This window comes from Acanthopagrus latus, chromosome 23, assembly GCF_904848185.1.
Source record: "Acanthopagrus latus isolate v.2019 chromosome 23, fAcaLat1.1, whole genome shotgun sequence".
Taxonomy (NCBI): Eukaryota; Metazoa; Chordata; class Actinopteri; order Spariformes; family Sparidae; genus Acanthopagrus; species Acanthopagrus latus.
Window position 1 is genome coordinate 19,135,933 of NC_051061.1, and position 12,818 is coordinate 19,148,750.

The following is a 12,818-nucleotide window of genomic DNA, read 5'->3' on the forward strand; positions in this document are numbered from 1 at the left end:
CCACATTTAATGTATCCATGGTTTGCAGAAATGTACAATGCCAACATTTTATTCTGGCCACAGTGCTGTGGTGTCAGACATATACAAATTTTATTTACAGTGTGTTGAAAAATGAGACAGCCCAGCCTCCTGGGATGGCACCTTCAACAATCCCTCAAATCTCTTTGTATTTTGAGGAAATACCAAAGGAAACACTCCTGAATAATGAAAGCAGCATTCCTATTATATGTGGCACATTACAAAACAGGAGGAAAATAATGAATACATTTGGTGGAGGCGGGTGTTTCACAGGGGTGTCTTCCCGCTATAGAAACCACCTTTGTTTCCTGACCTTTACCATCAAACACTATTCTTGTTTCCAAATCCCTCCGAGTGCAAGAAACAACTAGACTCTGCTGGGGCCTATACGACTCAAATTATATCATTTGTCCAATTTGCTATTGTTTCATCCATGTCAGGATAATTTGCTTTGGGTTTCTCTGTAGTGTCTTGGGCTTTGTCTACCCTCCCTGGGAGACCTGCTATACAGTGTGTGCCCTAGATAGACTGTTTATCAAGTGCCCCGTGTTCTGTCAAGTTGACTTTCCAACCATGATGCACAGATAAAATGTACAGCTTCATTTCTCTGGAAATCTCGGGAGGAATGAGCCTGTGACCACGGCAAGAGCCTGTTTACCTGGGGTATTAATTGGGTCAGAGTTAAAAGCGTGGCGGAGAGAGTCTCACCGAGGATAAAGACAAGGCAGTCATCATTACTCAACACCTACTATATAATGACAGCTTCATCTCTCCCTCAGTAGCCATCCCCCTCCTAATTAATCTCATCATCGCTCCTAACAGTTGGACAGTCAGCAGCTAAACAGATTCAACATATGCTATCATCACTACTATCACTCTGAAGCCATTGCTCTTACAAAGTGGATACTATCCGTCATGATAGTTTCTCGAGCAAAGTCAGACTGTCAGGATCAGTGATGGGTTCCCATCAGCCAAAACCTCTCGATCTACGTCGTTTGCCTTTGAATCTATCCCCTGAAATGTGTGGTCAGTCTGTGCGAGTCATAATTAATTTTCCCACACTAAATTGATTCATCAAATGATATAGTATTTTATTTTCTTCCTCGAAAAAAAAAAAAGGCTTGAAGCTTCACAATCAGTGTCAGATTTTGACAACTGGTGGCGGCACACTCATTAATCAACCTGTGAACTCGGTCATTTTCTGCCTCCTGGGTTCGCTAGGCACAGACAGCAGTTAGAGACAGGGACCACCAAACGCAGTGGACTCCCTGACAGCTCCGTCTGGCTCCTCCAAATCACACAGACAGCCTTTCCTGTGATGACTGCGGCCAATTCACGGGAACAGGGAGAAATCAGTAGTCTTTGCCATTAATAATGTTGAAGTGTTGAAACATCATCTTCTGCCTCATCTTTTGCAGGCAGGGTGTCATGCTTCCCCAATTAATTGCTTGCTTGCCAAATGTATCTTTGCACATTATCTTGTTCTATCTTTTGATTGCATGTGCTTAATCCTTATCATAATTGGAGTTGCACACTGCCACTGGGCCAGTCATGTCTCATACCAAATTAGGCTTAAAATTGTTTACTGAAGTTTGGATGCTGCTCACTTTAGCTATGAATTTACTGTTTCAGAAACCAATTATGCTGCCGTGTAAAAGATAAAAATAATAAATAGAAAAAAAATAACTATGGTGACATTTGTCTGTGGCTATCTGTTCTATCTATTGTTCTCTTTTTTATTTTGACGGATGATGTGCCTCCTGTCCAAGCAGACCAGCCCCTGTGTGTGTTTTCTCCCTTCTTGATAGCATATGAACAATTCCCAGTGCAAACAAATCAGTCCACTCAGCCATCAGGGTAACAGCAATTCAATAAAGCTGGTCCTTTCTGGAAGTGTTTTAAGTCTCAGACAGAGCACAAAGAGGCGTAATGATAACCATGAGCAGGCTACATGGGTAATAGAGCACTACCTCTATTGCTGCTTGGCATGTGAAGGTGTTTTTTTCACACGAGTTGTGAGATGTTAGCACATTGTAAAGGCGGAGAAAGGTCAAGACAGCTCTGAGAGTCATTAGCAAAGCTCAAAGGTGATGCATTAATTCAGTCAAACATCCTTGTTCTATACTGTGTATATACACCCGACTATATGTTCACTTTACTTTAATGTGACGGTGGCAAATGTTGAGCAAAAGTGGCCATCGACTCAGCCAGACAGGAAGAAAATGTCTGTTTTCAAATCTATTTCTGGAGTTCCACAGTTGCATCTCTGTTAAAGACCATTTTATATAGGATAATGTAACTGCTCACAATTAAACTGTTGTGTTATATTTACAAAATACTTCTGGTGTCAATTAGTAGCAGTAGTAGTTTTTAGTAGCATCTGGAAACATTCATTTGTTAAGTTTAAACATATTGCCTATGGATTGGATAGCCACGACAACAGTCAGCTTTGAATAGACTATTTGTGTTTCATTTGCATTGCGGAGATGTGAGATATCTGCAAACATGTTAACTTCTGTCATTGTTAGCTGTAACCGTAACATCTAAAGACGTATAGTTAAAGACTATGGTCTGACAGCGACGTCTCAGACAAACTGCTAGTTTTGGGTTGTCTCAAGCTGTTATTTTCTTTGATTCTGTGGTCTGACATTCTCCAACCTAACATATGAGAAAGGTTTGTGATAAATGACATACGAAAGGTCCAGTTTGTAAGAGGATTGATTTTTGAGTCTCTACAATCCCAAAGTGTCAGTGTTGGACCCAAAATCCACTTCCTTACTGTGAGTCTTCTCTGAGTTTCTCATACTGGATCGAAAAGGGGCAGGGCTCAAATGGAAACCAGTGATGTCACATCACATCATCAGAATTCAACACCATTTGGCTCAGAAAGTTATGACATTTGGTGGGCAGCTTGGTCAGTTTCAGTGAAATCTAGAACCATACACCTACAGTACTATGATGAAGCAGAGTTTGACTTTAACTTTGTTACCAAATTAGGGTTTTTTTTTTGTTGAGAAAGACAAAGACTTAGACAAAAAGCTAAGATTTTAAGGGCTGTAAAGGACCTGTCAATTAATTTGAGTGTGAGTCCAGCGTTTTGATTTTGTGCTGAGGTTGCCCATTTGTATCGCGGATTTTACCATCTGAAATTGAAATCTGTTACTGTTCCTGAATGTTTGTTTGTATCACGTCCCCTGCTTGTTTATATGTGAAAGCATGTGTATGAAGTCTATCTCCTTGATTAACAGCACCGATGCGAAGTGTGAACATAGTCATCATTTACTATGTGTATTAAAGTGAGTTTGGGCACAATACGAACTATATTGGATTAAAAAAAAAAAAAATCCACACATAGCTCCTTTGAGGATATTCAGTTTATTTGGCACAACGAAAGCAGCAAAGAAGAACAGCGATGAAGTAAAAAATGAGCAGTTTTTACAAGTTAAGACGAAAAAGCCTGATTGTATCTGTGATGATGTTAAAGTTTGTACAGAATCGCACTGTGTTGGCTGTTGATGTCTTAACTCCATCCGTGCTGCTTTCACGGCCTTGCGATCTTTTGTGCCGTAGCGATGGTATGGATAGTGAACCCTTCCACTGATCTTGATTAAGGCTGTGAAGTAAAAGGCTCATGGAGGGTTGCAGCCGTGTGTCCAGCTGTTGGTCCATTCTTAAGGCAGTATTGCAGGTTCTTGTGAAAGGTATTTCTTATCCTCTGCAGTCTCTACGGAGGCATATTGGCAGACGCTGTTTGCTCTGTTAATTAAATTTCCTCTTTGCAGCAAATGAGGTCATATTCCACCATTGGTGTAATGTCTCTCTCATGTACAACAAAGGGAATGCGCCGAGTCCAGGAATCTTTACTGAAACAATCAAGTATATCATTGTTTGTCTGCGGATCTATATTTTTGAGGAGCATTGCCATGGCAAAATTTGATGCCACTGCTTGTGGTTTTTATTGCTTCAATTTTACAGACAGTTGGGATTAATGTCAGTCTCTATAGCTTCCAGGACAAAATGGGCAATAATGTAGGAGCCGTTTCCATTATTCCGAGGCTATACAGGATGAAATCATTTGTTCTTAACTCAGCTTGCAATATTGTTAAGATTGTAACGGTGTGCCATTTAAAATGTCGTTCATCTTGATTCATGTCGTATTGACTTACTTAGAGATGCTCTCCAGGGTGGCCGTTTGTGCCAGAATCATTTTTCTGAGCCATAAATAAGTACATGTTTTATGTTATCGAACATTTTTTTCTTTTCTGAATGTGTGTTTTTCTCAATGGCATGCGATGAGTCTTATAAACCTGGGAAAATGATTTGAGTAAATGTGTGTGTTGTCAAGAAGATTTGACAGCAGGGTTAACAGAGGACATCGCTGAGTGTCTCATTTCTTTACACTGGTACGTACCATCATAACTAAATGCAACAGTAAAGGACATGCCTTTGAACCTAGAAGAAATAGTTATTTTCTCTAATTGGAAATGCTCACTTCCAGCGAATGAGTTGGGCTGCAGAGATAAGTTAAGTAAAAGTGGCCATCCAATTAAACAGCCAGGGAAATTTCCATTTTGATATCCATTTTCTTTCTTCAGCCATGTCCCTTTTGTTAAAAAACACTCAAGCTAAAATGAAATCAAAGGTTGTATTTACCTGTTCTTTAGCCATTCATACAAATTCAGTCCCCTGTATTATGCAGATATGACAATGTCATTCTGTTAAAAACCATTCTGTGTGTGTCTGACTGTTTTAATTGCTTCAGAATTTAGCATGACCAAAACTATCTGCGAGTGCCTAAAAGCTGAGAGGTCCGACGGGTATAAACAAAATGAAATTCAAAATGTTTGGAGTGTCGAGACAAAACCGTTTAGTGCGTTTAATAGTTTAACTGATCAGAATAAACATCGTCATTTTCAGTTTAACTGGTTTTATTGTTTCAAGAAAGTTGGTGAATTGTTCCTTAGTCTCAGTCGGAGGTGAGCAGGACTGTCATCTGTGACAAATCTTTTGTCTTCTGTCCTTCACTCCTGATGCTTAACTCTCTGTGACATGTGATGAATGTAGAATGAAAGGGACCATTAGTCACTGAAGGGCACTTACCTCCTATTGTTAAAGTAAAAGATATCTTCTTAGTTTGTGTTTTACTCCATTTATATCAATAATGCAGCACTTAGAGAAAGGGACATAATGTCCCTCGCTGCCTTGATACATGTCCAACACCAGTGGCTGTGCACTCTTTCACAGGGAAGTTCATTAAGATGCATTTACATAACAATACTCCCACTGGAGACCACTGATGCATATGTGACTGGTGTAGTAGCATTGTGGAGCTGCTTTATGAAACAACAAAGGGCCTGACAGGGGCAAAGCAAATAATAAAGAGAGGGACTTGGCAAGACAATGTCTATTTACTGTCCATGAACAAAGGCACAAAATGTCCTTTCGCTAAGGAGCAACACTGTTATCTCCCACTTCAACTCCTCTTTTCATAACTCTCAAGAAAAGTGAAATGAGCAAATACCGAAGAGATGGGCGGCGGGCTAATTAATTAAGATTAATGAAAGACATTAGCTGTGGACACAAACGTCAACCGTATAAGGGAGTAGAAGCTGCTTCTATCATTTGTTTCTATCGTATTTTATACTTAGGCTACAAATTGTTAATATCTCAATGGATTCTGGAAAAGGTGCATTTTCAAATCATCATCAGTCCTGGGATGTGTCTTTTTAAATGTCCTCTCATTTTTGATACAAAGCAATAGTTGGACACAAGTAAAACTCTTAAAGGTTGTTTCTTGGTTTCTGGTCACTTTGTGAAAAAAAAAAAAAACAGTCAGACAAGCTCTTGGGGAACAGAAGCCAGAAAACGTCAGTAAATACAACTTTATACAATGGAGTTAAATTATTTCTAAATCATTTGGGACAAGTATAAGTGGATGAATGCATTTCTCAACCCTCGCCAAGTGTTATGTGTGCCTAAACCTAGCTGACTGTGAGCAGAAAATACAATTTAAAAGTGAAACTGAATACAAGATTTGAAGTTGCAGCATAAAGAAATATAAAGTTTCAATATATCTTTGTTTTGCTGAAATGTGCATAGACAACATTTGTTGCAGCGCTCAGGCTGACAGAAGTCGTATAAAGTTTGTAAGTCATTGTTTCCATTTCTCGCCACCATAACCAAACAAAGAAAACAATCAGACAAACTAAAACAACATACAAGAAGTTGAATTGTTCCTGATTTTTCCAGGGCTGCCTTTTATAGCCCTCTGTGCTTCACAGGCTGCACCAGCATTCAGCTCTGAAATGTGTTATTGCTGCAGTACATCTCAGGACACTTCAAGGAACCGAATCCATAATTCCTGCAATAACGCGAAACAAGAGAGGATTTTCCACACTCTGTAATCTGTGATGTCACACTGATGTGCCCCTCCATAGAGAATGAAGTGGAAAAATGCAAAAAGGTCACCAAGAGAGCAGCCAGTATAATTCTCTGGTGATCAGACTGCATATTATATCGCTGGAAGAGAAGCACTGCTACAATGAAGCTGTGCCCCGTCCATCGAGACGCCCTCAGGCTGTACAGCACTTCCTTGTTTTCTGTCCAAGAGATGCTCAGCGACGCTGGGATGAACTTTCTATCTCTGATGTTGATGTGTCCATACAAATGTTAAACAGTCATAAACGTCTGATAATCTGGAACAACGAAGTACAGTTAAGGATATTATCTGATGACGGCACAACATGATTAGAAAGTGAAAAGAGGTCACGTGAGCTGGAGTGACACTTTTATTAGTTTAGTTTGTTTTCTGTTGACTGTTGAAAAGTAAAAAAAAGCATATCACCTACAAGAATGTCATACGTGTAATCTGCCTATTCGCATTTAAAACTCACAATTTTACATGTGAACTAACATGTATAATCTGAAAAGCAAATAGAGTCACATGTGAACTGGACATTTTCACATGTAGATAAAAATTTCCATGATATAAAACATGGCACAGGAAATCCCACGAAATGTGCTTTTTCACGTGAGTTCCACAATTTTCAAAATTTCAACATGTGAAAATACAGTAATGTTGTATGAACTGTGAACAAGTGTTTTTCCACATGGAGAAACAAAAAATGGCATAAGAAATAAGATAATGTCCTTTTTACAAGCGACTGGCTTTTTTTTCCATTGGTGGAAAGAGAACTGAAAGTCTGTACTCAAGTACGAGTACAGTTACATTGATACACCAAAATATTGCCATTTGCCAGCAAAACTACTGGTGTTAAATAATAATACTTAAGCAATAGGACTCTTCTCAGAAGCCTCTCAGAGTTACTACATTGTCTGAACATGATTATTTAAAAAAAAAAAAAAAAAAAAAAAAGTAGAAGATATTTCTTGGCAGTAGAAACTGTGGTATTTCTTTTAGGTTTAACTGTTTGTTTTAATGCTGCACACATTCAAAATGCGGAATTTCCCTAATTGAAATTAAATATTGTTAAAGCCAATACAAACAGAGTAGAGTGAAAGGTGGGGATAATATGCGGGGCCCACAGCTGGAGAGAGACCGTAAAAATCTTCGTAGGGTGTATGAATTAATTAAGCAGGGCCCAGAGCAATATTCTTTCAAGGTCCTAGATTTCTTAGCTATGGCCCTGCATGATATATTCCACTTTAATGAATAGAGGGAATAGACATATTTTTGTAAACCAACCTAGAAAATTACTGTTCAGGGTCCGCGCAGCGGTGTTCCAGTGGAATTCCTGCATTGGGTTTTGGAAGCAATTATGAAACACAACCTATAAAATGTAATTCATTAAAAGGCTGAATGTCTAAATTGAATGAGACTATACTGACTTGAAAACCACTGATGGCAGGAGCAGGAGTAGTGTGGCGCCGTTGTCTAAAAGGAGGAAATATTTGTTATATTGCTTGGAAGAGAGCGAGCTGCTTCTGCTGTACAAGTCTGGCTTCTAGCAGAAGTATAATTCAAGGCACTTGGGGATGTGCCAGTGCATACCGTGAGTCTTCTATCAGCACTGAATAAAGTGTAATCTATGTCCACCACCGTTACTTACATTTTAAAAGCGCCAGACTTGGATGTTTGCTTGTCCCGTGGACGGAAACTGATTTGAGTCATAAGCTAAAATCCATTTTAGAGCATTAACAGCCATGTAAAACTCCATGTCTGAGGATCAGTTATGTTGGCACTCACATCCCCATCTTTAATCCATCAAGTCGCCGCTTTTAAAAACCTGAAATTGGGCAACAGAGCTCAACAGCACATAAAGTACATTACCACTTTATTGAGCATTTGTGTTGTTGGGCGACATTAAGAATCTATGAAGCTTTTAGTCGAGTGAGGGAGCGACCAAACTCCCATCACATCCCATCAAAAAACGATGTTTTGCTGTTCACTTGAAATGTCGCTCAGCGCCACAGCTGATCTACGAATGATTAAACATGCGGAAATGAGATGTGAATAGAGAAAAAGAGCCATGAATGTGCACCGGCTTAATATGTTGTCGATGAGCATCTTTTCCTGTTGTGCTGTGGGTTTTTGGTCAGGGCCAGCACTGAGAACACATGGAAGATTAAAGTGGCTGACAGGAAGTCTCTATTAAATTTGCATTAACACATTGTGTAAATCTGCTGATGATTGCCTCACCGAGACCCCATGGTTCAGCGTTCCATCCCCAGCCTCTGTACACTGGCCAGATGGCCACTTCAGAATGAGATTGACACAGTGTTTTAAACTGATTTCATGCTAAGTCTCTGGAGAGGGAGACAGACCATCCGCTCTGTTGGGAATCGGGATTACAAAATAGCCAATTAAAAAGGAAAGTGGTGAAATCTTGGCCTGATAAGGTGGAGATTAAATCGGTTATAGTTTATTAGGCAAAATTACTTATTAGAAACTATTCCTCTCCAAACAGATTTCCATTACCCGCCCAACTCCTTTTTATCTGCACTCCTTTATCTGATGGCTGCACTCTGTAATTATGAATCCTCCAAATAGCAATTATGACACCAATTGGACAGCATTTCTTCATACATTTCATTTATTCTCCATTATGGCTTTGAAATGCCGAACATCTTGGAAAAATCTCTTTGGAAGAGAAACAGCCAGGCCTGACCTCACTTCTACATTCAAAACACCATTTAGATTATGATGAAAATAAGAAGAAAAAAAAGAGAGAGAGTGAGAGAGAGACAGAGTGAAAGAGGGAGAGAATCTCAATTTGTTGCCATTGAACCTTAAAGAGAAATCCATGTCAGATTTCCTGTCCTTGTTTCCCAGCATCCATCATGTGCCCACCCGGTGCCATGTGTAATTACTCCTAGAGAATGGCTGAGCAGATGCGAGGGCTGCTGGTGAGACGGAATCAGGAGACTCCGGCGGGTCCCTGCGTCCCCGGATAACCAGTGCTTGCTCTGTTTCGGAGGCATCTGTGCAGCACCTGTGGACAGAGCAGCGCCCCACCTGCTACCAAACATCAGCTGTCTATTTTTCCACTGGAGCCCCCCAGGCCTCCCCTACAGCCTCTCCCCCAGGTCAGCCCGGTTCATGAGAAAGCCCCCTGTAAGCTTTTCTCACCTTCCGCTAGTTCCCGAACATTAAAGAGCTCCTGCTCTTGTCTAAAGGTTGATCTGCTACCTGGGACATCCTCTGACCCTGACGCCGCTCGGCCTGTCTCCTTAAACATTGTCAATCTCACACCATACCTGGGAGCTCAGCAGCTATTGGCTGACCGCAAAAACACACAGGCGGTTTATTATACCTTCCCTCTTTGCTCTAACCAAACACTGAGCTCATATCTGGAGGCTGGCGCGGCAGATCCCTTCATTCTCTTTCTAAGGGGCCTGGAATAGTCGCTGAATCAGATTGATATAGATTGAATTCTTACCCTGCCTTTTGTGAGCGACCATATGTATTCATGAAATCAAAGTATTTACCTCCGAGATGAGCATCTACAATGTATCAGTACATACGCTGGAAGCTGAAGTGTTGATAACATGGAGCAATAATACCCGATCGCATTTCCATCTCACCTTTCATCTGAGCATCTCAAAGCCCTTTACTATGTGTGGAGATAACCAATCCTCTGCCAGCACAATGCGCACCAGGGTAATTGCGGCATGGAGATGAGGATTCATTAATTTTTTAGAAAATTACAGCAATGTGGTCCTGACAGTGAATTTAATACCTGTAAAAGCTTTGGCACATATCTACCGAGCATGGCTTGCATATTCAGCTTCATATTAGGATTTCCTTCACGACACTTAAGAGACTTATTTTGCAATGAAAACCTTTGAATTTCTGCTGGATTTGGCCCTTTTTTTTCTGTTTATTTGCAGTACAAATGTGAGGGTGAACACGATCGTCGTGGTTTAACTCAACAAGGTCGAACAATATTACAGCTGCACTTTTAAAATGAGGGAATTTTGTGTAATAACGTTTGTTTATTTACAAAAGGCAACTTTGGAGCAAATCTTGAGATCACAATATTGTTGGTACACTGCATTAGCATCAGTGCTTTGGAGCCCTGACTGGTAATTTTTTGGCAGGTCTTAAAAGTCACAGTGTTGCAGGCCATCAGGCTGTTGGCTTATCCAAGAACCAGAAAGCTTCAGCTGCTCTATCAGTTCAACAAAAAACGCTTTAATGAAAAACTGGCATTGTTTCATTGTGCCATCTATGGCATAATACCATATGTGATGCTGCTGCCTCTGGTAATTTTCATATGCATGTTCATATGTTACTCTATACAGAGAAAATAGAGGGGGGGGGGAGGCTTCAGCTGTTAGAGCAGAGGCTCTCAGTGCAGATATTGCACAAAGCATTGTGATGAGGGATATTGGGAGACCCTATTTGATTTCATTAGAGGGAAAAAATTAGATGAAAGTCTTGATCTCAGAGGACACTTAGCAGTGCCTCTGGCAAATTGACAGACATAATGCTGTTTGATTTGCAACCAAAACCCAACAGCTGACTGGCAATTAATGTATTATACAAACAGAGTGTTTGGTTAAATGACGTTCCACTCATTGATAAAGAAAACAAGAAGCGGAATACTGAATGAAGGAAAACCAGCATGGCCCAATATTTCATGTGCATGTGTGGTGTGATGTTGTCAAAGGCAATATTCATATGATCCATGAAAGCATGTTATATGACAGAGAAACACTGACAGAATTTAATCAAAAGCATGAAGTTAATTTTTTTTTTATTAAACTGAATTAAATCATATTGTCTTTCCCTACCTTAATCAGAGTGATTCCTATATTTTGTGACAGGAAATGTGTATTTTTCTAACCTCGACCAAAACTAACTTGTGTTGCCCAGACCTAAACACAACTGCTAAATGCAGACCATTCAGGTGCATAGGGTCCCTTAAACCACCATGGGGGCCCTTAACAGTGCAGTAAAGTGATAATCTGTTCTAATTTATTTTATTTATCATTAGTCAACTTTTTTTTCTTTTATTCAATAACATATTGTTCTAAATATTAGACAAAAATATTTTTAGGGAAAATGCAGCATCTGTCTCACTTATGAACATTTGGCTGATGTTATAATGCAGATTCTGTAAATGCTGTAAAGTTTCCTTCTGTAGTATTTTTGCACCATATAGATGAATTTAAATGTTAAATTTATGCTTTACAGGGTTTAACATCTCTTGTGGTGTTTCAATCAGTCAAAGAAATGTGCCAACACTTTAATATGACTTTCCATGAACACAAATGCCTTTGATTTTATTCCGTGACAGATGAACTGCGGAGATACGTTCAAACGTTATATAACGAAAAATTGTTTTTCCAGCATGTCTCAGTCAACATCATGCTGCATCCATTTTAAATGATAGATATTTACATGTTGCTGTATTCATTTCTGACAATCCATAATGACTCTGAAACTCTTTAACAGACACAAATGTTTCATTCATATGCCTGTAACAGTACCGCAAAGCCATCTTACGTTGTGAGACCGTTTATATGCGATCCTTTAAAAAAGAGAATTATAATATATTGAACATTTCTGCATGAATAATAAAAATTCAATGTGCATTCTTTACTTATCGCTGCACTGAAACAATTGTTGCAGCTTTTCCTGTTTCTCCATATCACTTTGATGTGGTACATTTTTAAACTAATGACCCATCCTATGCACAGTGGCCTTTTGATGAAGTCAATTGTGGCTTTTTGCACAATTACAGGTCACATTTGCCAGCCCCTGGCCTACACACAGATTTGTTTTCACATGGTGTTCTGGTCTGAGTGGCTGTCAGGGTCTTCTTTATTCATCCGTGGCTGACAATCATACTTTATTGAGAATGGAAAAGTGACGGCTAATTGATTTTACAGTGATACCGATGGAGAGACAATGAATGTGCCATCAATTCAATCCGCTATTTAATGGTTCCAATTTAGTCTGTAAATGCTCACTAAACTAATTTCACTGGGTGCAGCAATCTGAAAAGCTATCATATCTCTAATCTCCTCCTATATATTCATAAGGAAAAGGGAATTTACCCAATTCCAAGGTGTGGAGATGATCTGTTAGTGCAGTGTAAATGTTTAGAACGTGGCAATTGAGTTCATTTATAAGGATATGAAAAGTTTTATTGGCAGGGTCAGTGGAGTGGAACTGTTGGATAATAGGCAGTTACCGAGAAGTGTTTGAAGGCTATGAAGCATAGAGATGTAGGGAATAAAATGCCGGGACATACCGTAATCGGAAGCTAAACTGAAATTCTGAAACGGCACGGCTGTTAGATTCCCACTGATAAAAGGTTCAGTGGCAGAGG